General features: G+C 39.3%; 1 pseudogene; it reads left to right on the top strand.

Annotated features, from left to right (window-relative positions):
- LOC140532118 (L-lactate dehydrogenase A chain-like) overlaps positions 1–27,691 on the top strand; it is a 51,327-nt pseudogene that overhangs the window by 10,315 nt on the left and 13,321 nt on the right.

Raw genomic sequence — 27,691 nt, 5'->3', positions numbered from 1 at the left:
TGCTGAAAACTTAAATAAATAAATTTTTAAAAAAGAAAGAAAGTATGAGCTATAATGGAAAAGAATTCTATGGGTGACTATTTCGTCCCCATCTAAAGAAGCATGAACTAATTCTGATAGCTGACCCAAAAGTAACATTATCAGCCTCAAGAATTCTTTTAAATGATAGGGGTCTATTTGATGGAGGACGGGGAGAGAAGCCTGTGAGACTCTGTTGGTCTCTGAGAGTTTGTAAATATTTGCTCACAGCTGCGATACTAATGACAACAGTACACACAGTGCTGAAAGCAATGACGATACAGATTTGGATGAAACGTGGAAAAGGTGAAGAATAAATGCCAATATTCTTTGAGCGGGCACTATTTCAGGCTTCCCAGTTCTTCCTAAACCACATTCCTGGGAAAAGCAGAAATCCAGTTGTCTTTGTCAATTAGATTTTTCTCAATCTCCTAGAATCTCCCTGACTCCACTTTTTGTTGTCCATGACAAATATATTCCCCTTCAGTGAATGCATTCAGCACTCCAAGGTTCATCTCCAGGTGTTCAATAATGATAGGAAGTTTTCCCATTCAATAAAAGGTCATTTTTAAGGAGTTAGTCTGGCATGACCTGATTCCCTTCCCCTTAGAAACAACCAAGGAAACCTGATCTGATCCCACAGTGAGTGGTATTCCATTTATATTCATTGTTTTCCTAGACCATGAGCTTTAGAACGACTTCAGAATATAGGACATAGTATCTGTCAGGAGGAACTTTAGAACAGAGAATTCCAAAGCTGGAAAGACCCTTGGAAGATAAAATTTCAGAACCCAGAATGGCCAACAAATGTAGAACAGAGGGTGTCAGAACTAATCAGGACCTTAGAATGTTGGGATATCTTACTTTAGGTAAGACTGAAGGCAAATGGTAAAAGGGAAAGACAGAGAATGAAATGGATAGATAGTATCATGAAAACAATGAACATTAGCTTGGATAGACTTTGAGAGATAGAGGAGGATAGAAGGGCCTGGTGTGCTATGGTCCCCAGGTCATGATGAGTTGAACAAGTCTGAATGACTGAAGTACAAAAGTAGACAATCAAAACTGAGAAGACTCTTAGAAGGTAAAAGGTCAAAGTTAGGAGGGATCTTAGAACAGACCCTTGATGCCATCTAGTCCTGAACATTCATTTTGCAGAGTAAGTAGAACTGTGCAATCCAAAACCCATGATTTGCAATCCAGAGACCTAGGTTGTCTTGTTTGGTTTTGTTTTCTCTTGATTCCAATCATGTGGTTTCTTGTCTGTCACCAGAATCTGGGAAGGGAACGGAGGCCTAATTCATTCCCTTTCCCAACCAGAAATTCCCCAGACTTTTCCAGTGGTGACAGAGAATGTCTTGTCATCAGACAGATACAAAGGAAACCACTTTGATATAGAGAGAAGGAGCGAGAATTTGCAATAACAATTTTGTGAGAAATTTCTATCTCAACACATTCAGATACATTAAAAATGACTCAAAATGAAGGATATAATTTTTAGCAATAATTATAAGATATTGAAAAGAAAACTTAGAGACACACTGTGCCCCAGACTTTTTGACTCATGTCTTGGCACAAGAGTGCTCACTGTCCCCAGACTGAGCCAGAGATAGTGTCATTGGGGTGAGAGAGATGAATAAGGTTCTTATGCTTGCCCAAAGAGATAGAGGAGAGCTCATTTCTCTAATGTAACCTACATAGAATAGAGAGAACCCTTCCAGCAATTTGCCCAGCTGCTAGTGATAGAGACATACTTCCTCCAAAGCTTGGAATTAGGATTTGAACCGAAGGGCCTAGATGAAGGGTGGCTATTGGCAGACCTTTGTGCAACTTGGGTCAAGTCATTAATTATTTTCTTTTAACCACCTCAGCACTCCTGAAGATTGAAAAGAAAATTGAACTTTCTTCATTCCAGGCTCTCAACCAATCCAGAAGACCTTGGGTAGGGTAGGTCTGGATCTGTTTAAGTGACAAGTCAGAAGACCCAAGCTTATTAACAATAGGAAGTCTCCCTCTCATTCTAATCACTTAACTCTGATTGGAGATGATCAAAGATTTTCTAATATTTGGAATGAAAGGAGGCTGCCCAGGGCAACCATCCCCTCATTTCTAGAAGCTGCCTCCTTTGGACTTCATCCAGCCCCATACTGGGTAATCTTTCCAAACGCCCCCCTCCCAGTTTTTCAGCTGCTTCTTATGTGCTGTCTTCCCCATTATACCATGAGATCCTTGAGAATAAGGGTTTTTTCTTCTTTTTTTTTGTCTTTTCTTTATTCCCTCAGCACCTAGTACAGTGTCTAGTACATTTTTGTTTTTCAGTTGTTTCAATCATGTCTGACTCTTCATGATCCCATTTGAGTTTTTCTTGGCAAAAATATGAGAGTGGTTTCCATTTCCATCTCTAGCTCACTTTACAGATCAGGAAATTGAGGCAAACAGGGTTAAGTGACTTGCCCAGAGTCACACAGCTAATGAGTTTCTGAGGCCAGATTTGAACTCAAGAATATGAGTCTTCTTGACTTCAGGTCCTCTATCCTGGGCCAGCAGGATACCTAGTTACCTTTCTAGCATATTGTTGTCACTAAATAAATGTTTATTGACAGGATTGCTGACAGATAGGATTTTGTCAGCTTTGGGGAGAATTAGTTTTCCAATTTAGGCAGAATAAGGAAAGACAGTGTATTGGGACACTTCATTCCACGAAAGACATAGACAAAAGTCCCCCTAGATGGACAGGCATAGCTAGATTTTGATCTGTGTCATTGGAAGAAACATCTACACCACAATACTTGGAGCTGAACCCACAAAGGGTAGGGAAGGGAACTAGAAAAGGCACAAGTCTGTGCTTTCATTTTTCAAGTGAACAAAGTATGGTAAGTGACAGCAGAATCCTGCTTTCCCTTTGGCCTCCATGCATACTCCTGCTCAGGATCTCTGTTTCCCTAACAGGATATCACCTACTTAATGTAGAAAAAGCACTTTATAGTCCTCAAAGGGGGATACAAATTGAGTTCTCTGTATGATGATGAAAGACTTGAAGACCAGAGAAACAACCAAGAGAGTTCATGACAGAGTTGGATCTCCTGATATGCATACTAGCCTCACGTCTGTAGTCATTAAAAGAGAAGTAGCATTTTTCATCCTTACAGATTTCCTCTCTTTCTTGGGAATGCTTATCCAGAAGCAAACTGATCCTTATTTACAGACTAAGTACCCGGTTTGTACCTAGTCCTGGGCATCCGGGAAGAATAGTAGTAGAAAGGGTACCTTCCCTCCAGTAGCACACTGTAATTGACTACCACAATGTCTTCCATGGTATAGGAACAGCACACGAGAGCACACCATGGATTTGAGTCTTCCAAACAATACGTGCTGTGAGGGTTCAGAGGAGGCAGAACAGTGAGGGCTGTCGGGGAGGGGAAGGTTCCTGCACACTGCAGCACCTGGAGCTGAACCCACAAAGGGTAGGGAAGGGAACTAGAGAAGGCATAAGTCTGTGCTTTCATTTTTCAAGTGAACAAAGTATGGTAAGTGACAGTAGAAGCCTACTTTCCCTTTAGCTTCCATGTATACTCCTGTTTAGGATCTCTGTTCCCCTCCCAGGATCCTGTTCCTCTTCCAGGATCTCTTTTCTCCTCCCAGGCTATGTGGGCTGGGAGCCCATGTGGAGAGAGAATTCTGGCTCCAGTGGGGCTGAGCCAGTCCCAGTTTGTTTTGTGGAAGAATAGCCCACTCTTGGAACCTGCTGATGAGAGTGGGGCTTTTCTCCAGCTAATTTAAAGAAAATCACCCTTACCCATGTATTCACAAAGCCCGGCTGAGTTGTGGTTGTGAAAATTCACTGCCAAGACTACATTTCCACAAATGGCTGTCTATAAAAGGCAGGCAGCCAGAGAAGCAGAAGTTTTTTTTTTTTTCTCCTATTAAAACTGATTTCAAATATTTTAAAAATTCCCTTTCCCCTTTTCCCACTCATTTGTGCTAGAAAAGAACATTTTAACCTTTAAGCCAGTTGTGGTATTAGTGAGTCAGGAGGGGTGGGGGGGGAAGGGCACCTGTCACTGATGAAGGGTGGGAGACAGAAGTTTAGACTGGGGGAGAGGGGAGAACCTTCTCAGAGAAGTGCCAGTACAAGGTAATAGTCTACTGAATAATGTGCTCCAAATTCATTAATAATTTCTTATTGCCTCCTCAATGTATAAGGGTGGGCATAACTGACTAAGGTGTTGAATTGCTCTACTCCATTTAAAATGTCAAGGTACTGAGCTCTGATACTTTAACCAGATGAGAACATTTTTCTATTGAATAAATCAACCATATGCTTTTGTCTACGTGGAGGAAAAGACTTTGATGAATGGTGGTGACTTTGCATAGGAAGTGGGTTCAGATTGCCTGAGGGTCATGTATATAGTATGGAGTCAGCTTGGGCCTGAGATTTGGATGAGTCTTGAGTAGAAAAAAATATATATATTTTAGACACATGACCAACAAAAGGTCCCTTGGACAGGAAAAGAGGGAAGAGGATAGAACATCGACCTTGCTTTTCAGTTCCCTCTGTCCTCCTCCATCTTGGATGGAGGAGATACTGTCCATTTTTGTAGGTCAAGAATCTTCCTACTAAGGGGGCAGAGCCAAGATGGCAGAGTAGAAACACACACATACACTAGCTCCCAACCCACAGCCCATAAAATGTCTGCAAAAAAGAACTGCCAATAAATTCTGGAGCAGCAGAAGCCATAGAACAGCAGAGTGGACGAGATTTCTGTTCCAGAGAGCCTGAAAACCTCTCGCAAAAGGTTTTTCGCACTGTGGACATGGAGCAGAGCCCAGCCCTGTGTTGGCCACGGTGCTGAGAGGAGCAGATCCGAAGGGGGAGCAGATCTGGGCAGGCTTCAGGGACAGAATCTCCAGTGGCCATGCGGGTCCCTCCACACAGAGGTGAGAAGGGTTGGTGAGAGGGTCTCTTTGGTGGGTTGAGAGGGGAGTGGGGTGCCCTCATAACTCAGACCCCCTCGGGAGGCAGTAGTGCAGGCAGGAGCAGACCAGGGCTCCCCAAGCAGGCAGGACCCTGGATCCATTGTTGAAGGTCTCTGCATAAACCCCCTGAGGGAACTGAGCCCATGAGGCGGCCCTGCCCCCACCTGAGCACCTGACCTTGATCTCACACTGAATAGCAGCCCCACCCCCGCCCAAAGCCCTGAGAATGGGAAGCAGCATTTGAATCTCAGACCCCAAGTGCTGGCTGGGCGGATCTGGAGGTGAAGTGGGTGTGAAGAGGGTATTCAGAAGTCAAGTCACTGGCTGGGAAAATGCCCAGAAAAGGGAAAAAAACCAAGACTACAGAAGGTTACTTTCTTGGTGAACAGGCATTTCCTCCCTTCCTTTCTGATGAGGAGGAACAATGCTCACCATCAGGGAAGGACACAGAAGTCAAGGCTTCTATATCCCAGCCCACTCAATGGGCTCAGACCATGGAAGAGCTCCAAAAGAGCTCAAAAAGGATTTTGAAAATCAAGTTAGAGAGGTGGAGGAAAAACTGGGAAGAGCAATGAGAGACATGCAAGCAAAGCATGAAAAACAAGCAAAAACCCTACTAAAGGAGACCCAAAAAAATGCTGAAGAAAATAACACCTTGAAAAATAGGCTAACTCAATTGGCAAAAGAGGTTCAAAAAGCCAATGAGGACAAGAATGCTTTCAAAAGCAGAATTAGCCAAATGGAAAAGGACATTCAAAAGCTCACTGAAGAAAATAGTTCTTTCAAAATTAGAATGGAACAGATGGAGGCTAATGACTTTTTGAGAAACCAAGAAATCACAGAACAAAACCAAAAGAATGAAAAAAATGGAAGATAATGTGAAATATCTCATTGGAAAAACAACTGACCTGGAATATAGATCCAGGAGAGACAATTTAAAAATTAGGGGACTGCCTCAAAGCCATGATCCAAAAAAGAGCCTAGAAATCATGTTTCATGAAATTATCAAGGAAAACTGCCCTGAGATTCTAGAATCAGAGGGCAAAATAAATATTTAAGGAATCCACAGATCACCTCCTGAAAGAGATCCAAAAAGAGAAACTCCTAGGAACATTGTGGCCAAATTCCAGAGTTCCCAGGTCAAGGAGAAAATATTGCAAGCAGCTAGAAAGAAAGAATTCAAGTATTGTGGAAATACAATCAGGATAACACAAAATCTAGCAGCTTCTACATTAAGGGCGTGGAATAGGATATTCCAGAAGTCAAAGGAACTAGGACTAAAACCAAGAATCACCTACCCAGCAAAACTAAGTATAATACTTCAGGGGAAAAATGGTTTTTCAATGAAATAGAGGACTTTCAAGCATTCTTGATGAAAAGACCAGAGCTGAAAAGAAAATTTGACTTTCAAACACAAGAATCAAGAGAAGCATGACAAGGTAAACAGCAAAGAGATGTCATAAGGGACTTATAAAAGTTGAACTGTTTACATTCCTACATGGAAAGACAATATTTGTAACTCTTGAAACTATTCAGTATCTGGGTACTGGGTGGGATTACACACACACACATGCACATGCACACACACATAGAGACAGAGTGCACAGAGTGAATTGAAGAGGATGGGACCATATCTTAAAAAAATGAAATCAACCAGTGAGAGATAAATATATTGGGAGGAGAAAGGGAGAAATGGAATGGGGCAAATTATCTCTCATAAAAGAGGCAAGCAAAAGACTTATTAGTGGAGGGATAAAGAGGGGAGGTGAGAGAAAAACATGAAGTTTACTTTCAGCACATTCGACTAAAGGAAAGAATAAAATACACACTCCTTTTGGTATGAAAACCTATCTTACAATACAGGAAAGTGGGGGATAAGGGGATAAGCAGCGTGGGGGGGATGATGGAAGGGAGGGTATGGGGAGGAGGTTGCAATTTGAGGTCAACACTCATGGGGAGGGACAGGATCAAAAGAGAGAATAGAAGTAATGGGGGACAGGATAGGATGGAGGGAAATATAGTTAGTTTGATACAACACGACTATTATGGAAGTCATTTGCAAAACTACACAGATTTGGCCTATATTGAATTGCTTGCCTTCTAAAGGGAGAGGGTGGGGAGGGAGGGAGGAAAAGAAGTTGGAACTCAAAGTTTTAGGAACAACTGTCAAGTACTGTTCTTGCCACTAGGAAATAAGAAATACAGGTAAAGGAGTATAGAAAGTTATTTGGCCCTACAGGACAAAAGAGAAGATGGAGACAAGGGCAGAGAGGGATGATAGAAGAGAGAGAAGATTGGTGATAGGGACAATTAGAATGCTCGATGTTTTGATGTGGATGGAGGAGACAAAATGGGAGAAGATTTGGAATCCAAAATTTTGTGAAAATGAATGTTAAAAGGTAAATAAATAAATAAATTTAAATTTTTAAAAAAAAACTTTGATTTTGAACTTCTCTTCATCCCTCCCTCCCCATCCATTCCCTTTGGGAATGCAAGCAGTTCAGTATAGGCCATATCTGTGAAGTTTTGCAAATGACTTCCATAATAGTCGTTTTACATAAGACTATCTATATTTCTCTCCATCCTATCCTACTCCCCATTTATTCTATTCTCTCTTTTGATCCTGTCCCTCCCCATGAGTGTTGACCTCAAATTGCTCCCTCCTCCCACTGCCCTCCATTCCACCATTCCTCCCACCCTGCATATCCCCTTCTCCCCCACTTTCCTATATTATAAGATAGGTTTTCATACCAAAATGAGTGTGCATTTTATTTCTTCCTTTAGTTGAATGTGATGAGAGTAAGCTTCATGTTTTTTCTCTCACCTCCCCCCTTTTTCCCTGCACTGAAAACTCATTTACTTGCCTTTTTATGAGAGAAAATTTACCCCATTCCATTTCTCCCTTTCTTCTCCTAATATGTTTCTCTCTCAGCTCTTAACTTCATTTTTTTAGGATATGATCCCATCCTATTCAGTTCACTCTGTGCTCTGTGTGTGTGTGTGTGTGTGTGTGTGTGTTTGTGTGTGGGGGTGTAATCCCACCAACTTCCCAGATACTGAAAAAAGTTTCAAGAGTTACAAATATTTTCTTTCTATGCATGAATGTAAATAGTTCAACTTTAGTAAGTACCTTATGATTTCTCTTTGCTGTTTACCTTTTCATGCTTATCTTGATTCTTGTTTGAAAGTCAAATTTTCTTTTCACCTCTGGTCTTTTCATCAAGAATGCTTGAAAGTCCTCTATTTCATTGAAAGACCATTTTTTCCCCTGAAGTATTATACTCAGTTTTGCTGGGTAGGTGATTCTTGGTTTTAGTCCTAGTTCCTTTGATTTCTGGAATATCATATTCCACGCCCTTCAATCCTTTAATATAGAAGCTGCTAGATCTTGTGTTATCCTGATTGTATTTCCACACTACTTGAATTCTTTCTTTCTAGCTGCTTGAAATACTTTCTCCTTGACCAGGGAACTCTGGAATTTGGCCACAATGTTCCTAGGAGTGTCTCTTTTTGGATCTCTTTCAGGAAGTGATTGGTGGATTCTTTCCATATTTATTTTGCCCCTTGTTCTAGAATCTCAGGGCAGTTTTCCTTGACAATTTCATGAAAGATGATGTCTGGGCTCTTTTTTTGATCATGGCTTTGAGGCAGTCCCCTAATTTTTAAATTGTCTCTCCTGGGTCTATTTTCCAGGTCAGTTGTTTTTCCAATGAGATATTTCACATTATCTTCCATTTTTTCATTCTTTTGGTATTGTTTTTTTATTTCTTGGTTTCTCATAAATTCATTAGCCTCCATCTGTTCCATTCTAATTTTGAAATAACTATTTTCTTCAGTGAGCTTTTGAACCTCCTTTTCCATTTGGCTAATTCTGCTTTCGAAAGCGTTCTTGTCCTCATTGGCTTTTTGAACCTCTTTTGCCAATTGAGTTAGCCTATTTTTCAAGGTGTTATTTTCTTCAGCATTTTTTTGGGGTGTCCTTTAGCAGGGTGCTGACCTGCTGTTCATGCTTTGACTGCATGTCTCTCATTTCTCTTCCCAGCTTTTCCTCCACCTCTCTAACTTGATTTTCAAAATCCTTTTTGAGCTCTTCCATGGCCTGAGCCCATTGAGTGGGCTGGGATACAGAAGCCTTGACTTCTGTGTCTATCCCTGATGGTAAGCATTGTTCTTCCTCATCAGAAAGGAAGGGAGGACATGCCTGTTCACCAAGAAAGTAACCTTCTATAGTCTTATTTTTTTTCCCGTTTTGGGGCATTTTCCCAACCAGTTACTTGGCTTTTGGGTCCTTTGTGAAGAGTAGGGTATACTGTGGGAATCTATAAGATCTCAGTTCCCCCAAAGTGGCACAATTAAGTGTGTACACTGGTCTGGGAGTGGGGAGAGATTTTTTTGCCCAGAATTTTAGCAGTTACCTTTCCATCACCATCTGGTCTCCAGTTCCTCCAAGTCAATACTGGGGGCTGATTTTCAGATAAGCTGGATGATCAGGGCTGCCATTCAGTGGGAGATAAAGATCAGCTTCCTCAGGGCCTGTACACAGGGCTGAGGTAATATTCAGCTCCTCAGTGCCCCCAGGCGTTTTTACACTCCAACAATGAATGAGAGCAACTGTACCCTGCTGCGGGAACTGCTGCTGCCTGCCCGATTTGGCCTCTGCTGTTGCTGTCTGAGGCTGGAGCAATGCAAGGGCCCTTCTCCCTTCCTGACCAGCTGAAAAAACCCCATCACTGACCTTTGGCGCCATGGGTTGAGGGATCTGGGGACTGCTGCTGCTGGGACTGGGGATTCTGCAATTAGCGATTCCACCCCAAGGTGTCCTCCTCTCAGAGCCCTGTTGCTCAGTGGCCAAGGCTGGGCTGGGCTCTGCTCTGGGCCCCGTGCAACCAATGTTTCCTGTGGGCCTTTCAGGTCACCCTGGGTTGGAAATCTCCACTCTGTTGTTCTCCACTTCTGCTGCTTCAAAATTTGTTGAGAGTCCTTCTCTACAGGTATTTTATGGGCTCTGTGGGGATAGCCAGTGTATGTGTGTCTTTCTAGTCTGCCATCTTTGTTCCACCGCGTAGCTTCTACTTTCTGGGTTAAAGTAGAAAAAAAATCTAATCTACCCAACAACAGCCCTTCTGGCACTTGACGGGCAGGTCCACACCATATGATCACACTATCAAGTGTCAGACTCTGAAGTCCCACACTCTCAAGTGCCAAACTCTCAACTGCTACAGTATGTTTATTCAAACTACACATCTACATCCATATAATTTCTCCACCTGAGTTGTCCTTTCCCATTATTTCCAATCCCATGAACTCTCATAATCCTTCAAGGTCCACGTGATCAGTACATTCCCATGGAATCTTACTTGATGGATCCAAATCAAAATGAGTTCACTCTCTCTCCACTGATTTCCTAACACATTCTTGTTTTTAGTACTCATTTGATACCTGTCATACACAGATTGACCAGATTGCTGCCATCCATCTCTGATGGAGGCACAGAAGGCATACTTGTCAAATTTGCAGATTACACAAAGATGAGATGGGCACATAATACACTGGAGAGAGGGAGTGAGTATGCAAAAAATGCTCTTTGAATTGCAATACTCGGTGAAAGGGAATCAGTTGAAATGAAATAGGAATAAACCTGAAGCCCTATACTTGGCCTCAAAAATTAAATGAGTAAAGAGGATTTTGAGAATTATTTGCTAAGAAAAAAAAGACCTGGGTACTTTTGTGGACTGAAAACCCTAAGAATCACCAGTGTGACCTGACAACCTACCAAGTTTATGCCATTTTTGATTACAATGAGAGAGGTCTAGAAAACAGAAAGAGGGAAACTCTTTCCTATAGTCTGTTCTAGTCAGCACACATCTGTAGAGTTGTTTGCTTTCCTTTTTGCACTGGTAAATTTGGGAAGGCCATTGATAAACTGAAGCATATCATCTGAATGATGATGAGGCTTATAAAGAGTCTGGCTCTCACTCCATGTAAGTGTCAGCTAAATGGAGTTTGTTAATCTGGAGAACCGAAAACTTTGATGGGGGTGGGGTAAGGACATGATGGCTACTGCCAAAAGTAGGTCCCTGTTGAACCCTCACTTTGTCATTGTTTGGACTTTGATGACTCAAAATGAGTGTAAACAGCAATTGTTTCTGTTTTGACCGGGAACCTTGAGGGTCTTCCCCTGTCAAATTGATTTTAATTTATTTTTTAACTAAGAAAAAGAGGTCATTTTTTGCTTCATTTTACATGTCCTTAATCACTGAATGAGTATTATCTCAAACAAACTGAGACCTGGGAAAGACCTTAGCTTATAAAGACCAAGACCTCCAACTGTATGGGGTCATCTTCAGTTGACCTGATCTATATCTCGCCACTAGACCCAGATGGCTCTGGAGGACAGAGTGATGCTGGTGATTTTGCACAGCCTTGCCTCTCTTAAATCCAGTTCATTTATAAATCATGACTTCTTCCTGATATCTTGGTCTTCTTTCAAAACAACAATAACCTGTCAAGTACTTATAGTCAAATGCTCTTAGCTGGAAGTGGAGGTGAACAATCAGCTTAGTCCTGGATAGTAAAGACCAAATGTGGTAGTGATGGGAGGAAGATATTTAAGTGAGGCTGACTTTAGGTCTGAGGAAAAAACTTCTGAAGAATAGTGACCGTTCCAAAGTTGGATGGGTTGCATTGGGGCACAACCAATTTCTCCTCAGTCAGAGTCTTGATGATCACTCATTAAAGATGCTGTAACAGAGATTGCTTTGTGTCTACAGGTTGTCCTAAAATAACTATGGCTTTGTGTCTAATTAATGCTTTTTAAAAAACAATATCATTATATTTCTCCTCTTGAAGTTCAGAGAAAGGAGAGATTACTTCTGACTGATGTCATGTCCTTAATATAAGAGATATCAGTTCAAATCCTAGCACTGAGGCTTATGAACAGTGTGATTCTGGGCAGGTCACCTAATGTCTGAGTTGCTGTTTCCTCTTCTGCAAAACAGGGAGAAAAATATGCTTTCTACCCTGACAGGGTACTTGGTAAAACTTGAATTGCCATAAAAGTGTGATTTATTATTATCCTGACTTACAGAATCAGCAGCTTCTTGGAGGCATTTGCATTTGACCAGGATCTTGAATAACTTGACCTTTCTATGCCATCTCCAACTTTGAATAACCAATGAATCCCTTCTTCTGTCTTTCATTGCCTGTCTATGCCTATCCTTAGACTGCCTTGAAGATGCAGAATGGGTTTGAAGTTCCTAGATTTCTTCAAAATTTACCTCAGATGCCATCCTCTACAAAGGGTCCGTTCTCCCCTTTCAACAAGGCATGTTCTCTTCACCTGAAAATTAATTTGGAACTACTCTGTCTATACCTGTAGTAGCAATTACCTTAGGACATTCAGGGCAGCCTCCTAGCACAGGTTCTTTGATCTGCTTTGCTAAGGAAACAAAACTTTTAAAGCAGTCAACAATCTTACTTTAATTACATTCACTAGTTTAGGGGAAATGTCAGCACCCTAAGTGTGGAGAAAATACAAGCAGAGAAATTAGCACAAAGATCAACAGATAGGGCTCCTACCATCTCAACAAAGTAATACAACCACCTACATATACATAGGATGGGGAAAGAAGAAACTTCTGAGTAGGTGGGAGGTTGGGGTGGAATAGGGGGCTCTTAACGATTGACTACTCAGAGTCCCATCCAGGAAATCAAAAGGTTCTTCTCATAAGTGAACCCCCAAGCAAAATGCCAACCTCCCAGAGTATATAACAAAGACTAGTCCCCTGATTGGTTGAGAGCCAGAAGGCATGACAGTATGACTCAGTACAACTGTGAATTGTCAGGGTTTGAAGGAGATCAATCCCTCAGATGCTCATAATTTAGCCTGAGCCTGGGAAACTGAACTCCTAAATGAAAACAGAAAAAATATTCCACTTTGATTGGGCTTACACTAATTTATGTAAATTGTCATCTACACATTATGTTAATGTTTCCTTAGAAAAAAAAACTCTTTGAAGTTTGAAATTGTTTCACTGTGGTCTCCTTATTTCCAGATCTTGACACGTAGTAGGCTTTAAAAATGATTATTCAATTGAGTTAATTTGGATGCTTTCTTGGCATTTTTCTTCCAAAGTGTCTCAACATAAATACATCAAACCGAATGTACATTTTTACATGCTTCCATCCCACTCCTGAGCACTGTTGCCTTTTCTGTGATACCTTGTAGGTTATAAATTTCAGACTGCATTCCTTATATCAAAATGCACAGCTAGTGATATTTAACTCTAAAGAAATATATCCTCAGGCAATGAATAAAGTCAGAAATTACTTACTGAATTTCACCAAAAGGAGAATGATCCCATAGAGATGTGCTGCATCAATTGTGTCACATGGGACTGAGGGGGTCATTCATTCCCATTTTATCTCCACAGTGAAATGTTGGACCTTGCTTCACCAGTTTTATTGGGAGCAAGATCTCAGAAGGCTCCAATTTTCTTCTCCCTTTAGAGAAAGTAACCTGAGCCATTCAGTGTAGTAAATACCCGTCAGGCTGTCATCTCCCTGATGGTGCCTCCAGCCCTGGAAGAATAAATAAATAAACATGGCAAGAAAGGAGGTAGGAATCTCAGCACAGACAAAGAAATTCAGGTCAAGAATATGTGTTAGCGCTCTCAAAGTGAAGAAACAACTTGTCTACTGTCTGTCAGTTTAATATTCTGTAGGTGCTAATGAGGCACCACCCTCAAGTTCAGGGATGGGGCACTCCTGGTTGGGCAAAGCAATCAGTCATCTTGACTGGGGAGTCATATTCCTATTGCCAGCATGAGAGTGTGTTTTGTCAAGTTTCAGATATTCCATTGATACAGATAAGTTGAAGATTCAGTCTTTAGATCAGGGTTTCTTAATCTGGGGTCTGGGAGCTTTTTCTTTTCTTTTTTCTTTTGAATATATTGAGAACTGCTTTTCAATGGAATGAATTTCCTTTGAAATGTTATGTGCTTTATTTTATCAATTTAAGAACATTTCTGAGAATGGATCCATCCATTCTCAGAATCCATGCTTCATTCTGCTGGCAAAGAGGTCCAGAATATGTGAAAAAAAATAAAAAGAACAATCCTAGATATAGATGATCCCTAAACTTCTTCTAGCCCTGCTATTCCCTCTCCACCCCTTCAGCTATTCTACGTTCTTTGTCCTTCCTGGTTGTCGCATTCTCTATTCTAATTTACCTTCCAGATCCGGCATGCAAGTGTCTTTTCATTCAAACTTCTATTATCCTTTAGGACAATTCTGTTTAAAAAGTTTTTCATTCTGTTGGGCTGAACTTGATTTCAAGTCTCTCCTCCCTCACTTTGCCCCCAATTTTGTCATGTGAGATGGAACCCCCTTCAATTATTCTCAGCACTACAGAGAGTTTCCCCAGCCTCCTAGACCTCGCTCAGGTCTTGTACTGACAGGCTGGGGCATCTTCTGAGACGTGAAGAGGTCCTGGAGACATTGGGAAGTAGAGAATTTCTGTTGGTACAGGATAGAACATGGCTTGATTGAATTGCTGTCTTGTTGCCTTCCACAATTCATCAAAGAACTGATTAGTGCCTCCTGTGAGGGACTAGTGCTGGATTTGATTTGGCATTGGGCACCCAAGCACCATAAGGGAGATGTACATGAAAGAGGTACTGGGGAAGAATATAGTAGATCTGGGAGAGAAGCGTTTAGAACAGGATAATTAGAAGTGTTTGTTTTTTAATTGTCTAAAATGTACATCAACCTTACTGAGGTCAAGCAAGGAGGTCTGGTCTGTGTTCTAGTCTTGACCCTGTCACCAACTAGCTGTGTGGCTTTGAGGCAAGAACTTTCATGAGTTATTCCTTGTTTGTGTGATTTTATTGTTTTGTTGTCGACATTATATATTATTATTTTTCCTAATGGTGACCAAATTATGTATTCCTTATGTGAATCTAAGTGGATTATGAAGCATAATCTACTTTGTTTGTAGGTGTAACATTTTTCCTGATATTTTATTTAGAATTTTGTGTTCATGGCAATTAAGATTATTGATGTACAGTTTCCATTCTCTGGCCTTTCATAAAAAATATTTTATTTTTTCCAATTACATGTAAAACTTTTAACATTCTTTCTTTGAATTTTGAGTTCCAAATTCTCTTCCTTCTTGCTGCCCTCTCCCCACTCTCGAGAGAAGGCAAAAAATTTGATCTGTTATGCATTGTAATCATGCAAACTGTTTTCATATTCTTCACATTGCAAAAAAAACAAAAACAAAACACAACCCCTCTCAAAAAAAAGTATGCCGTGATCAGCATTCAGACTCCATCAGTTCTTTATCTGGAAGTGGCTAACATTTTTCTTAATGAGTACCTCAGAATTGTTTTATATCATTGTATTGAAGAGAATATCTAGGTCATTTGTGTTTAATCATCATATATTATTGTGGTTACTGTGTAAAATGTTCTCCTGGTTCTGCTTACTTCACTTTGCATCAGTTCATGTAAATTTTTTCCAGGGTTTTTTTTCCCCCTGAAATCATCCTACTCATCATTTCTTGGAGCACAGTAATATTCCATCACAATCATATGCCACACCTTGTTCAGCCATTCCCCCACTGAGGGTCATCCCCTCAATTGTCAATACTTTGCCATCACAAAAAGAGCTACTATAAATATTTTTCCACATATAAGTCTTCCCTTCTTTTTTTATCCCTTTGGGGTATAGAACTAGTAATGGTATTTCTAGGTCAAAGGATATGCCCAGTTTTATAGAATTTGAATATAGTGCAAAATTACTCTCCACAATATTTGGAACAGTTTACAACAGCACCAACAGTGCATTAGATTCCCAATTTACCCACATCACCTCCAGCATTTGTTATTTTCGTTTTCTGTCGTAGTAGTCAATCTGATAAGTGTGAAGTGCTACTAAAGAGTTGTTTTAACTTACATTTCTCTAATCAATAATGATTTATAGCATTTGTCATATGACCATAGAGAGCTCTGATGTTTTCATCTGAAAACTACCCACTCATATCCTTTGACCATTTGTCAACTGGGGAGTGAGCTATATTTTTATAAAGTTGATGCAGTTCTCTACATGTCTGAGATATGAGGCCTTTATCAGAGAAACATGGTGTAAATTCCACAACCTCTATTCCCATCCCCTCTCCCACAAGTAGTGTTCTTTCTTTCAAATTTTGACTGCATTGGTTTTGTTTGTGCAAAACCTTTTATTTTCTCAATTTAATGTAATCAAATTTATCCATTTTATATTCTATTATGTTCTCTTAATTTCTTCCCTTATTATAGATCTGACAGGTAAACTATTCTGTGGGCTTATAATTTGCTTATGGTATCACCCTTTACGTATAAATCATCTGCACACTTAGATACTAACTTGGTATATGGTGTGAAATGTTAGTCTACATCTAATTTCTGCCAAACTGCTTCCAATTTTCCCAGCAGTTTTGCGTGACTGGTCTTTCAGTAACTTAGTTATGAAGCCCATATTTGCAATGTAAAGGACTTGATAGAATTCGTTCTGTTCTTAATTTCATGAGTAGTTCGTACCTACTGGAATTATTTTTTACAATAAAATGCACTGCATATCATATGATTATTTTTATGTTTCTTAAAGAGTTTGTTTGTGACTAGTTTTCCTACTCTTTTAGTCTGAGTATTCTATGTGTTTTAAATCCTCACACTTTGTTTAAATTGTCATTTTTGTTAGCATACACTTATGAAAAAATTTCTAACAAAGCCTTTAATATTTATTCATTTTGTGAGTTCTTAGTGGTCATTATACTAAAAATTGATTTTCTTCCATTTGAAAAATCCATCTAGCTAAGATTTTATTTATTAAAAACTTCTACTCATTTTTTTTCAATTAAATGATATGTTCTTTGAATTTCGTTTGTCTCTTCTTTGATTTTCAGGATTTTTCTTTTAGTGTTTAGGGATTTTTAATTATATTTTCTTTCTTTTTTTGTAAAGCTGCTCATCTCATTTATTCATCTTTTTTCTGTTTTGTTGATAAATGATCTTAAGGATATAAATTTTTGGACAAGAACTGTTTTGTTTCAATCCCAAGTATTTTGGTATGCTACCTTATTTTTGTAATGTTCTTTAGTTAAATCAGATGTTTTTCTCAGTTAGTCTTAGACTGAGTGGCAGAGCAAAGATGGTGGAGTAAAAGCATGGACTTCCTTGGGTTCTCTCTCAAAGCCCTCCAAATACCTGCAAAAATGACTCTAAACAAATTCTAGAGCTACAGGTCTACAAAATAATAAAATGAAACAAATTCCCAGTTCAAGATAACCTGAAAATTTGAGAAAAAGAGTCTATCATACCAGACAGGGAGCAAAGGTCAGTCTAATATGAGATGCACCATCATAGATAAGGACAGCAGGCCTCAGGGGACTGAGGTATTGGGAGCTGTGGTAGTTTCCAGACTTTTCAACCCACAAACACGAAAATGATCAATGAGAAAACTCTGGGAACTGGTTGAAAGAGGAGTACATGGTATGACCTGGTCCAACCCTATTTCCAGGGAGGTGGAAGTGGTGGTGCCAGGGGTTGGCAGGCAGCTTCAGTGTCAGCAGCAGAAGATTAACCTGCTTTCAGAGCTCTTGGCCCACAGATAATAGGGGGGTCAAGTGATTTAATCAAACTTCTTGAAGCCTGAGAAAGTACACCAACCCCAAACCCACAACCACTGGAAGCAGAGTTAGACAAAGTTGATAGAGTTGACAAAGAGTTAGAAAGTCAAGTATTTCACTAGGAAGATGAAGAAACATCACAAAAGAAATCAGACTATAGAATCTTACTTTGGTGACAAAGAAGAGCAAAACATACAATCAGAAGAAGACAACAAAGCTCGTACATCAAAAGTTTCCAAGAAAAAATGAGTTAGTGCCAGAGCATGGAAGAGCTCAAAAAGGATTTTGAAAATCAATTAGAGAAGTAGAAGAAAAGTTGAAAAGAAAAATGTGAGTAATGAAGAAAATAATGAAAATCCAATCAACAACTTGCTATAGGAGAACCCAAAAAAAACCTTAGATCATTTCATCCTCACAACTTTGGTGAGGTAGGGAAATCTTATTATCCTCATTTTACAGATGCTGAGACTAAGAAAAGAGGAATGACTTGCCCAAGGTCATATAGCTAGTGTTTGCAGTGGGACTTTAACTCATACCTTCTTTTTAAAAAAAATGTTTATTTACTTATTTTTAGTTTTCAACATTCATTTCCACAAAGTTTTGAGTTCCAGATTTTCTCCCCATCTCTCCCTTCTCCACATCCCATAACACCTTGCATTCTGATTACCCCTTCCTTCAATATGCCCTCCCTTCTATCACACCCTTCCCTTCCCTTATCCTCATGTTCTCTGTTTTCTTGTAGGGCAAGACAGATTTCCATTCACCATTACCTGCATTTCTTTTTTACCAGTTGTATGCAAAAACAATTCTCAACATTCTTTCCTAAAACTTTGAGTTCCAACTTCTCTCCCTTCTTCACTCCCCACTCATCCTCACTGAGAAGGCAAGCAATTCAATATGGGCTATATTTGTTTAGTTTTGTGAAAGATTTCTATAATAGTCATGTTGTGTAAGACTAACTATATTTCCCTCCATTTTATCCTGTCCCCATTTATCCTATTCTCTCTTTTTACCTTGTCCCTCCCAAAAAGTGTTTACTTCTAACTACTCTGTCCTTCCGTTTCTCCTCCCTTTTGTCATCCCCCAAACCTGATTTGTCCTGTTCTCCCCTACTTTCCTGTAGTGTAAGATAGATTTTCATACCAAATTGAGTGAGCATGCTATTCCCTCCTTAATCTAAATATGAAAAGAGTAAGCTTCACTCTTCCCTCTCACCTCTTCCCTTTTCTCCTCCATTGAAAAAGCTTTTTGTTGCCTCTTTTATGAGAAACAATTTGCCCCATTCCATTTCTACCTTTCTCCTCCCAATATATTAGTCTCTCACCCTTCAATTTTATTTTTTTAATTTTTCTAGATATCATCTTTTCTTCTTTAAGTGACCCTGTGCTCTCTGTCTATATATATATATATATATATATATATATATATATATATATATATGTATGTATGTATGTATATATATATATATATATATACATACATACAGATAGATAGATAGACAGATAGATAGATATAGATATAGATATATAGTATATATCGATATAGATATATATAGTATATATATATATATATCTATATCTATCTATCTATCAATATACTGAGAAAAGTCTCAAGAGTTATAAATATTATCTTTCCATGTAGGAATGCAAACAGTTCAACTTTAAAAGGTCCTTTATGATTTGTCTTTCCTGTTTACCTTTTCAAGCTTCTCTTGATTCTCATGTTTGAAAGTCAAATTTTCTATTCTCTTCTGTTCTTTTCATCAAGAATGCTTGAAAGCTCTATTTTGTTGAATGACCATTCTTTCCCCTAAAGTATTATATTCAGTTTTGCTGGGTAGGTGATTCTTGCTTTTAATTCAAGTTGCTTTGACTTCTGGGATATCATATTCCAAGCCCTTCGATCCCTTAATGTAGAAGCTGCTAGATCTTGTGTTATCCTGATTGTATTTCCACAATACTCGAACTTTTTCTTTCTGGCTGCTTGCAATATTTTCTCTGGGATCTCTGGAATTTGGCCACAATATTCCTAGGAGTTTCTCTTTTTGGATATCTTTCAGGAGGTGATTGGTGGATTCTTTCAATATTTATTTTACCCTCTGGTTCTAGAAAATGAGGGCAGTTTGACTTGATACTTTCATCAAAGATGATGTCTAGCCTCTTTTTTTGATCATGGCTTTCAGGTAGTCCCATAATTTTTAAATTTTCTCTCCTGGATCTATTTTCCAGGTCAGTTGTTTTTCTAATGAGATATTTCACATTGTCTTCTATTTTTTTCATTCTTTTGGTTTTGTTTTGTAATTTCTTGATTTCTCATGAATTCATTAGCTTCTATCTGTTCCATTCTAATTTTTAAAGAACTCTTTTCTTCAGTGAGCTTTTGAACCTCCTTTTCCACTTGATTAATTCTACTTTTTAAAATATTCTTCTCCTCATTGGCTTTCTGGGCCTCTTTTGGCAATGGAGTTAGCCTATTTTGAAAGGTGTTATTTTCTTCAGCACTTTTTTGGATCTCGTTTGACAAGCTGTTGACTTGCTTTTCATGATTTTCTTGCATCGCTCTCATTTCTCTTCCCAATTTTTCCTCCACCTCCCTCACTTGATTTTCAAAACCCTTTTTGAGCTCTTCCATGGCCTGAAACCGTTTGATATTTATTTTGGAGGTTTTGAATGCAGACATCTTGACTTCTGATGTTATGCTTTGTTCTTCCCCATCAGAAAGGATGGAAGAAAATTCCTGTTCACCAAGAAAGTAACCTTCTATAGTCTTATTTTTTTCTACCTTTTATGCGTATTTTCCCAGCCAACTACCTGACTTTTGAATCCTTTGTCAAGAGAAAGATATACTCTAGGGACATGTAAGTTCTCAGTTTCCCCAAGGTGGCACAATCAAAGGAGAAAAGTTTACTCCTCTTCTGGCCTGTATACTGGTCTGGGAGCAATCAATACCTTTTCTACCCAGATCTGAGAGCAGAATTTCCTCTCCAAAACTTTCTCCTACTCCACCAAGCCAGGGCTCCTCCTCACTCCAGGGCAGGCCTCAGGGCTGAGATTCAGAACAAAGGCTCAATTCCCCCTGAGGCTTTAGACAAAGGCTCCAAAAATGATAGCTGCTGCTGCAGTGGCGGCTGCTGGCAGGGCCAGACTATGTTCCCTTTTTACCTGGATGAAAACCTTTCTCACTGACCTTTGAAGCTCTTTGTGGTGTTTGTGTGTTGAAAAATATGAGAACTGCTGATGCAGGTGGCTCCCAGAAGCCTGTTCTGGGTCCTGTCCCTGCCACGCTGCACTTCCCCCACTGGACTGTGCTCCACTCTGCTCCATACCCTTTGTGATAGACCTTTCCTGTCAGCCTTCCCAGGCTGCCTTGGGCTGGAAATCTTTTTCACTCTGTCATTTTGTGGCTTGTGCTGCTCTAGAATTTGTTTAGAGTCATTTTTACAGGTATTCTATGGGCTATGTGGGGGAGCTTCTATAGGTCCTGTTTTGTACTCTGCCATCTTGCCTCCACCCTATTAGAGCTTTAATTGTTAATTCTTTATATAAATTGATTAACATTCCCTTCAAATATTTAGATTCTATGCCATGTGGTGTAAAGTTATGTGAATGTAAGTGAGAGCACATAAATTATTATCATTCTATTTTTTAGTTCTCTTAATTCATAATGTAGTTTTCTTAGTCACTTCCTTTAATGAAACCAAATTTCACTAAAGCTTTATCTCTAATCATGAATGACACACTTGTCTTTTTGAGTTACCAGAGAGATAAAAGAGTTTGCATCAGTCCTTTATTTTAACTCTGTCAACTTTCTTTCAAGCGTATTTTCTGTAAACAACACATTGTTCGATTTTTGCTAATCCATTTTGTGAGTCTCTTCTGTTTTGTGAATTAGATCATCCCTTTTACATGCCTGACTATGATTTTTATTTTCCCTCCATCTGATTCTCTTCTCTTTTTCTCCTCTTTACTAATAAGAAGGTAGTGAGAAAGAAGTATGTGCTACCCTAGTGATCTATAATTGATGTAATATGCTTCAGTTCCACTACTGCTCTGTTCTTTTCATCACCTAGTCCCTAATCGCAGGTTCTTTCTTTTTTCTATTTATTTCCTGTTATTTTCCCCTTCATAATACATGTTCCAAAGTTGAAGTTTGCTTCAGAATCTTGCCAGATCATTGTTTATCTGGTCCAAACTCTATAGGGTTCCAGTTCATGATCCAACTTCAGAATGACGCTGGTTTCAGGTGTTCCTGTTCTCATTTTCTGGTCCACAGCTGTTGGCTGCATATTTCCCTGGCTTACCCTTCATCCATATGTTGGAAAACTTCTTTGTGCTTTTGTTTCTTCCTATTAACTGTAGTCTTTTGAATGTCTTTTCTTGGAGACCTGTGGGAAAAAATAACAACAACCAACTAACAAGCGAACAAAAACAAGTGTTATAGTTTCTTCTGGTCAACTAAGTAGCACAGTGAGTAGCATGCCTGGCCTGGAGTCAGGAAGATCCAAATTAAAATTGCTCCTTAGACAATTCCTGGCTGTGTGATCCTGAGAAAGTCACTTAACCCTCTTTGTCTGCTTGAGTATCTTTGCCAAGGAAACCATAAATGGCATCATGAAAAGTCAGACATGACTGAAATGACTGAACAACAACAGGAACAAAAAAGTTTCTTCTTGCATTTTTGGATGATTATCAGCCTGATGCTTTTTTGTTTCTGTTCTTGCTTAGCATAATGAATTGAGAGAGCCATGCTACTCTGCTATTCACTATTCATTATGCCATTTGAGGGAGGTTCAACTGTGCAGGGATTTTTAGAAAGTCTGATTTTAAATCCAGATATCAAGACTCTTGACAAGTCTTTTTACTATACTACAGTGCTCTCCAAAAATTGACTCTCGATTTTGTCTTAGTAGTGAAGAAATATTCTGCAGTGGAAAGAACATTGGATCTAGAATTCTAAAGCCAGGTTAGAATCCTAGTATTTCCTTAATTTGGCTGAGTCACTTTGAGAAAGTCACTTAATCTCTCTTGTCCTCAGTTCACACTTCTTTAAAATGAGATGATTGTACTGGGCATACTCTTCAATCCCTTCCAGCTCTAAGTCTATGATTATAGAGTGAACTGATTATCTGTTACATGTAAAAATACTGAATTAGATGATATCTAAAGTCCCATATATGGCATGCCCTAGCCTCTGGATCATTCATAAGAATATCATCATGTTCATCAATGAGGCATGATGAAAAGGACACTGGGATTGAAGCTAGGTGACCTGCATACAATTTCTCACTCTAACACTTCATAGCTGTATTACCTTAGGCAAGTCAATTCCTCTCCTCTGTGATATGATTGTGGTAATAATTCCCACTACTTGTATCATAGGGACATAGTAAAGACCATGCTCTATTCGCCTTAAAATGCCAAAAAAAAAAGAGACTTTGTCTTTCTGTATGGAAGAGATGAGAGGCTCATTCAGATAATAACAGCCTGTAATAAAATCTTCTTTTATATCCTGAAGGCCTCTCATAAATTCTGCATTAGTGGTCCAAACCTTAACATTGACAAATTAGAGGTTGAAAGACAGGGAGAAGGAGTAAAAAAAAGGAGGTGGGGAGAGTGTAGACCACCAAGGCCTGGAATATCTCCATGGTATATAGGAGCAGATCATTTGCAAAAGTACACTGACTGGTTTAAATGATATTTGTAACACATATCACCACAACTCAGAGGAAACAAAACTTCAAAAATGACACCTTTGCTTGGCCCAATAAAGAAATCTCATACACAATTTAGTTGAACCAACATTTACCCAGAATCCTAGCTGCTTAGGGAAAGAATTTCTGCCTTATGTGGCACAGAGAAAAGATTCCTGGATTCAAAGTCAGAGGACCTGGATTTGAATGTGAGTCATGCCCAGCTATAAGGCCTTTGAGAAGGCTCTTACCTCTACTGAGCTTCAGTTGCCTCATTTCAAAAATAACAGAGTTTTTTTGGACTTCTGCTAATAGGAAAGCAAACTTGTAGGCTAATTAGATTATTATTTTATAAATTGAGAAACTAAGGTACGCAGGGGTGGAATGACTTTCTCTGTGTAACATAAATAGTAAACACTTGCCAAATATTGGATTTGAATATAGTTTATCTGCCTCTTAATTCTAGGCTCTTTCTAAGAATAAGGAAACTAGGTGTTTTTGTACTTATCAAAACATAGAACAAAAGTCAACAAGTTGATGTGTGTGTGTGTGTGGGGGGGTATATATTCACAATAAAAACAGGAATATGAAAGAAAAAGAAGACACCACTGATTGCTCACCTGGCTTGCCACTAGCTTCACTTTGATATCAGGAAGCATGACGTAAATGAAAGAATCTCATATACTCACTCAAGCAAACACAGCTCCATGGGTTTTTAAGGTAACAAATTTCTTCAAATGTGCTTGGTGGGGCACAGACTCATGATCAGAAATTTAATAGGACCCAAAATACCCTTTATAAGAATTACCTTGGACAAAGAAATCTGAAGTCAATGTCAAGAAGAAAGGGTCAAAATGATCAATGCAGTCTTAATTATGGGTCTTTCATCAATTGCCTCATTAGAGGTGATCGCTTATAGTCCCAGGTTATGCACAAAAGAACACCAGCCTGCTCTTCTGAGATAGAGGCTTTCCAGGCACTACATCCCCAGTAGCAGAGAATAGCAGATGATCCAGAAGTGGGCTAGTATGTAAAGCCCAACAGATATTTCTACAGAGCAGTTGAGCAGTCGCAAATCAGTAAAAATGGCTAGATAATATAGAGGAGACATGACACACAACTCTGTTCTCCAAAGAATAACAGAAAGATATTGGATGATATCACTAACACCTCAGTAAATCTGTATCATTAGATGTAAGTGACACAAGAGCATTCCCTACCTGCACATGTCACTGCTATACCACGTGTGTCCCTATGCTTGTTTCCCCTAAATAGGCACCATGGAAACCCAGGTTGCTGATATGTATCCTTTCTTGGATTTCCCATGTCCATATGTGTTCCCTAGATATGTGCCCCTGTTCAGTCTTTTGCTTGCTTCACTAAAAGCCTCCCCTATTGGTAGTATGGTAATGAGAAAGTATGAGATATGTATGAATCAGGAGACATTTTCTCATCATTTCATTATGTTACTTGATTAAATGTCTTTTCTTTGAATGACTGTATCCTCTGTTGAGGTGTTGAAAGTCTACACATTCGTGTGGATATCTGAGCTATAGGTGTGATTGGTATAATTCCAAAGGGCCATAAAACTTTGTATACCCATTGATCCATCAATACAACTACTAAAGCTGTATACCAAAGAGATCAAAGGAAAAGGAAAAAGATGTATAAGTAGCAAACTATTTCCAGCAACACTTTTTTTGGTGGCAAAGAATTGGAAATTGAGGGGACATCATCAGTTGGGGAATGGTTGAATAAGTTGTTGTATATAATCGTGATAGAATACTATATTGTGTTGTAAGAAGTGACAAGAAAGATGGTTTCAGAAAACCTGGGAAAACTTATATGGGCTGTTGCAAAGTGAAGTCAACAGTACCAAAACATTGTACCTGGTAACAGCAATATTTTACAATGATGTATTGTGAAGGACTTAGTTATTTTGAGTAATACAGTGATCTAAGATAGTTTGGAAGGACCTATGATGAAAAATGCTATCCTTCTGCAGAGAAAGAATTTATGGAGTCTCAATGTAGATTGAAGCATACATTTCTATTTTTTTTAATCTGTCTTTTCTTTTGCAACATCACTAACATGGAAATGTTTTGCATGACTGCAAATGTATAATCCATATCGAATTGTTTGCCTTCTTAAGGAAGGCAAGAGAAGTGAGGGAGGAAGGGAATTTGGAACTCAAAATGTTTAAAATTATGAATGCTTAAAATTATTTTACATGTGATTGAGAAAATAAAAGAAAAATACATCTTCAAATATAATAATATTTTTATAAATGGAACTTAAATAGCACTTTACACCTTAAAGTCTGCAAGGCTTTGAGTGCTACTCATTTAACTCACAACAACCCTTGGAGGTAGGCATTGCTATTATCCCCTGAGGATTCTTTAACTAACAGAGGTTCATTGAGTTGCCCAGAGTAAGTATCTGAGGCTGGACACATACTTCTTGGCTCCAAGTCCAGTACTCTGTCTTTTATTCTATCTATGATATCTTCTAATACAATCCAATGATCTTTCCCCTTTGCTATCAAGGCAACCTTTTTCATAAAGTGGTTAAATACAGAAGATAGTTTAAGGGCTTGAATACCTGAGGCTTAGCTCTACTGGGATGCGCAGTTAATCTCATTAAATCATTCAGATCTTTTGCTTTCTAGATTTGAGATGAGTGACAGGGCCCAGGAAGCTGCAGGTGTTTTTGACGGACAGGTGATTTCAAGTAAGCCCCATGCTCTCTTCCTTTTGCCCAAACTGGGAGTCAGCAAGAGACAGGCTTCCCCTCTGTGAGATCCCTAGGGGACTCAGAAGCAAGTTTGCGTTGGCTCCAGTGTGTGCTTTCTGATAGATTGTTTTTTCCATCCATCTGTTCATTGAGACAGAGCCTGCTGAAGCTACATCTAGCATGCTTGAGTTAGCTGGGGGAGGTGGCAAGAAGGGCATGTAAAGGCTGCCTCAATGAGCTTTTCCCACTTGGACTTTGCAGCACTCCACTTCCTCCTTAGTGCAACAGAACAGATTGTCTGGTCCAGACACTCAAGTGTGTAACGTATTTTTCAAGTGGGCAGGTCCAGAAACAAGGCACTTATGGATACAGGAGTGAATTTGACAGGCTGCTGGCATTGGTTTGTGATGCACCAAATTCTTGTTGAGAGAGACAATGTTGTCTAGGGGAAAGAGTCTGGAGCTACAAAAAGAGACACCTGGGTTTGGTACTCAGCTCTGCTATTCTCTTTTCTGTGACCTCGGGTAAGCCTGTTTCTTTCTCTGAGCCTCATATTCTTTTGCAAAATGGGGAGAGAGCTAAACCAGATGACATCTTAGGTCTTATCCAGCTCTCAATTCTCTATCACCACCCAAAAAAGAGCAACAAAATCATCAGCATCCATTTTTCTGGTACTTTAAAGTTTACAAATGTTGTCCTCATAAGTACAAGTACATGACCAACTTCTCTTCTTTCTTCACTCAAATATTACTTGTAGAGTATTTTTACAATAAAAAAGACCAAGAATGGAAAGGAAACAGTGGATACCACAATCCTCCATAATAGCATCCTCACAATGTTAAGAGAAACTAGTGAGGGCCCCAGTATGTTAAGCAGAACTCCATTGAAAAGTCATGGGAAGACATAAACAAGAGTCAGCCAGGATAGTAAGGCTTGGCTAAGTTGCAATCTGTGTTGTTGGAGGGGATATCCACATTAGTGAGGTCAGAGATGCTGTAGAAATCTTGCAAATCTTCATTTTTGCCTTTCGAGGTATGTGAAAGGGATACAGAGTAAACCTAAAGAAGGAGGGGTTGAAGGATAAGCGTGTTCCCATCTTTGTCTTTGAATCCGCAGAACCAAGAATAGAACCTAGTATACACTAATCACTTAATGAATGATGCGGAGTAATTCATTGATAGAGACAGAGGAGAAATCCAAAGTGCTTTAAAAACATTTAATGGAAGAGAGAAGAGACAACTATATTGTGTGTACGTATGTGCACATGCAAGTGGAGGGTGGAGGATTATTTTGAGCTTGTGCGTATGTTTCTTTCCCTGGCCTGAAATCTCTCCTCCTTTCTCTGACTAATGAAATCTTCTATCCTACAATGTACAAATGCCATCTCCTCCAAGAAGCCAAGTTCTCTTCCTCCACCCACCCACCCACCACCTGCACCATTTTCCTACTTAGAGGCGACTCCTCTTTTTTCTGATTCTCTGTTATCCCCCAACACATTTTGATGGTCCTTGTACTTCCTAGTGTTGCAGAAATTAGAAAGCTGAGATTTCAGGAAGAAGAAAGCACTCCAGGGCCATGGAATTAAACCTCTTCTTAAAGCAGAAATG

Source organism: Notamacropus eugenii, chromosome 3 (assembly GCF_028372415.1).
Source record: "Notamacropus eugenii isolate mMacEug1 chromosome 3, mMacEug1.pri_v2, whole genome shotgun sequence".
NCBI classification, from domain to species: Eukaryota; Metazoa; Chordata; class Mammalia; order Diprotodontia; family Macropodidae; genus Notamacropus; species Notamacropus eugenii.
The sequence above is the reverse complement of the archived record's forward strand: the minus strand, read 5'-3'. Positions and strand labels throughout refer to the sequence as shown.